The sequence below is a fragment of the Rousettus aegyptiacus genome, unplaced genomic scaffold (genome assembly GCF_014176215.1).
Source record: "Rousettus aegyptiacus isolate mRouAeg1 unplaced genomic scaffold, mRouAeg1.p scaffold_m13_p_15, whole genome shotgun sequence".
In the NCBI taxonomy this organism is placed as follows: Eukaryota; Metazoa; Chordata; class Mammalia; order Chiroptera; family Pteropodidae; genus Rousettus; species Rousettus aegyptiacus.
The window spans coordinates 29,946,622-29,950,478 of NW_023416290.1; the positions used below are offsets into that span (position 1 = coordinate 29,946,622).

Below are 3,857 nucleotides of genomic sequence, written 5' to 3' on the forward strand. Positions count from 1 at the left end.
GGAATGTATAAGATGTGCACAACTTTTTGAAGTATTTCTGATTGTTAAACCTTTTATGTCTCGACCTCTTACCTTCAACAGGTCTCTGGTAGATGTAGTTATGTCCCACTGTGTTTACCTCCATCCTCACCACTCTATCAAAGTGTCACTTCTAGGCCTGTGAAATTTGCTGAAAAATTAACTATAAAAAATCAAAGATAATATGTATCTCCTACTTATAAAAACACAAATGAAGGTTTTACTAAAATTTTATTTCTAGGCAGATCTCATGTTTTCTCCTTTAAGTTTGATAGCTGGTTTACTGCAATCAATTCTTGTACATAGTAGAGAAGCTTCGGTACCATACTTCATTACAAATTTGTGTATTATCCTTGTGCAGAGGCCATGTTAATCTTTTCTGTATTATTCCAATTGTAGTATGTGTGCTGCTGAAGTGATCATTGTGGTTTTAATTTTTTGTCTTGCCTATTAATGGACTCTCACAAGAGTGATTGACTTACTCCTGATAATATATGAAAAGCCAGTCCTCAGGTACATATAATGAGAATGCCGTGCAAGAATGTTCATATCTCTGGCTCTTTAATTTGTAGCCAACTTTGCTGTGTGGCTCTGTACCTATATGAATAAGTTTAGTTCATGGCTCTTCATGTGATTCAGTAGGCACAGCATAAGCACTAGGTGTGCTACTCCATTGGGCATGACTCAGGCCTTGTTAAAAGGATTATCCTCTGGACTCTCCCAAGAATATAGTGAGGGGGTTGGTGATCAGGTCTTATATGACAACCTCACTGTGACGTTCCAGTCTCTCCAAGCCTATAGTATACCAAGGAAGTTCAGACATTTTATCTTCATAATCCCTCATTCAATTCTAATATTTGAGCTAGTTTGTAAACCCAGAGTTCCAAAAAAAAAGGGTAATCCTCATTCTCTTTAGGAAGGACTCTGCTACACTGCCAAAATGTATTCTATTAATTATTCTAGCTTTTCTCTAAAGGGTCTGCCTTTATCCAGTAGACAAGGTGACTGTGCATTGGGGAAAGAGAAGTAATATTTTGGAGGGGCGACTGGACACTTGCTTTAAACTGACACATTTCTGGAGACCCTAAATTCTACTGTGGCCTATCAGTCACAATGGAGGTTTTTGGAGATCAGGTGAACAATGGAAAGTTGATTGGGTATATTTCACACTTGAACTACTGGGTCCTTGAATCTACCCTGATTCTACCATGATTATTTACTCAGCTTTTGATGTATAATTGGAATAGACACACTTAGCAATCAATATATCCCCACATCTGACTGTGTAGTGAGGAAAGTCTGATAGTAAAGTTCAAGTGGAAGCTACTAGAACTGCTTTTACCTGCAAAAATAGTAAATCAAAATCAGTACTGTATTCTTTAAACAATTTCAGAGGTTAGTGCCATCATCAAGTAATTGAAAGATAGAGGGATGGTGATTTGTACCACATCCTCATGCAGTTTGCGTATATGTCCTGTTCTAAGTAGCTTCTTAAATTCTCATCTGTGTACAGAGGTGGACCTTGGGAATGATAGTGGACTGCTATAAACATAATCAGGTGGTGACTACAATCGCAGATGGTGTTCCAGATATGGTTGTATTTTTAGAGCAAATCAACACATACCCTGGTAATTTATCTGCAGCTATTAATCTGCTTAACACTTCCCCTCTTCCCTCCTATATCTGTCAGTAAAGACCATTGTAAGCAGTTTGTTTTCAGCTGGCAAAGCCAGCAATATATCTTTAGTTTCTTACCTTAGGGCTTATCAATTCTCTAGTCATATGTCCACAGGTACCTCAATTATCTATTTTATATGACATGGTGCTGATCCATTACAATGATGATATTCTGCTGCTTGGACATGGTGAGCAGAAAGTAAAAATTACTCTAGATATATTGTAAAGAGACGTGTATGCCATGAAGTGCAAAATAGATACTACAAAAATTCAAATGTCTGCCATATTGGTGACATTTCTAAGACTTCAGTAGTCTGGAGCACGTTGAGTTATCCCTTCCATGGTGAAAGAGAAGTTGCTATATCCAGCTTCTCCTACCACTAAGAAAGAGACACAATACCTGGTGAACCTTTTTCCAAAGGCAACATAGAATCTATTTAAGTACTACTCCAACCCACTTACCACATAACCTCAAAGCTGCCTGTTTTGAGTAGACCTCAGAATAAGAGAAGACTTTAGAACAGGACCAAGCTGTTATGAAAACTGCTTTGCCATTTGAGCTATAGGAGCCAACAAATATGGTGATATGTGAAGAGGGATGCCATGTAGGGCCTTTGGTGGGCCTCTGTAGAAGAACTACAGTTCATGTTCTAGATTTTGGAGCAACTATGTTATCCTGTGAAGATAACTACTCTCTTTTTCAGAAAAAGTTTTGGCTTACTTCTGGGCATTAGTAAAAACTGAAGTTGACCATGGGCTATCATGTTTCCATGCAACCTGAGGTACCCATCATGAACTGGTGCCTATCACAGCTCCTGCATTAGATATAAAGAAAATTTCTCACATAATCATAAGTCAAATACTTGTAACAAATTCATGTATATATTTCTTCTAGTGGTTCTACTTTTTTATTGTACCATGACTGTTACATAACTATACTCCAAGAACAAGCCATAATAACTTGGGGACTGTGACCCAGCTCTGTCAAAGGTAGAGATGATGTCAAGTTCAGATTCCCCTGTAAATTGACAAGGAAATCACTGATGTGGCACCGTTTTATAATATTTGATAGTTCTCCTTCTTCCCTAAATTCTGTCCCATTGGGCTTGTAAGAATTTTCCTAAGGAATTATTTGCATCCTTATTGACTGAAATACTTAAGTACTTAGAAGAGGCAGCCCAGTTTGTAAGTTAACTGTAAGTGCAGATTAGTTTTCTATATTAGGGTGACAGCTGCTGCTTTAACATTATGTCATAATGCTAAAAGGTTCAAGGTCACGTGTATATGTGTGTATACACATATATAATATATCAATACATATGTTTGTATATATTATATACATTTATATATATATAATATCTAGGTTATGGAACTATAAAATCTTTTTCCTCCTTTGATTTTCTCCATAAAGAAACATTATTTTATAATCAGAGAGGACTTACATTAAAAAGAAAAAATGTTACTTTCTCTTTGACTGAAACAGAAAGTGGGTCTCTAGGTCATGGTCATTGCAGACCATTTTGTTTGATGAGGGACAATATGTTAAATAGAATATGGAGAATTTTCTATGCTTCATCAGGATAACAATGGTAGAAGGCTGACAGAAGTTATTTCACTGGGAAGGTAACAGTTAGTTGAGAGAGAGGTAAGAGAAACAGTACTGTTTAGTAATTAATCACCCAGATTCTGGTGCCAGCCTACTTCTTATCCCAACTCCACCCCTTATTTTTTGTGTGGCTGGCAAATAATTTAATTTTTTTCTGCCTCAATTGTCTTATCTGTGAAATGAGGACAATAACTAGTTACCTCCAAGGGTCATTTAAGGATTCAATGAGTTATTATATGTTCTTGTTCAATAATGAGAGCTATTATCATTATTGTTTTCAAGTTTGGCCTTGAGCTTGTTCTGAGCTAGCAATGGCAGTCCTGTGCGCTAGGAGAAGATGTTAAGACACAGCCCCTCCATAGCCCTCTTTTAACTTGTTATGACTGTGGCATGTAGGGAGCATCTAGGCAATCTAAACTTAAACTCTGTAATTTTTTTTTCTCTTAAAGTCAGCATAAGCCTTTTCATTGTTCTCATGGAACAAAATGGGACCATTGCTGATTTTTATCACTGTTGTTACTGTTAATAACTTTTGTAACCAGAGTTGTAGATGTGA

The 3,857-nt window shown here is 36.8% G+C and overlaps 1 pseudogene; it reads right to left on the reverse strand.

Annotated features, from left to right (window-relative positions):
* Positions 1-327: 327 nt before the first annotated feature.
* Positions 328-441, reverse strand: LOC118612069 (annotated as a pseudogene).
* Positions 442-3,857: the final 3,416 nt, after the last annotated feature.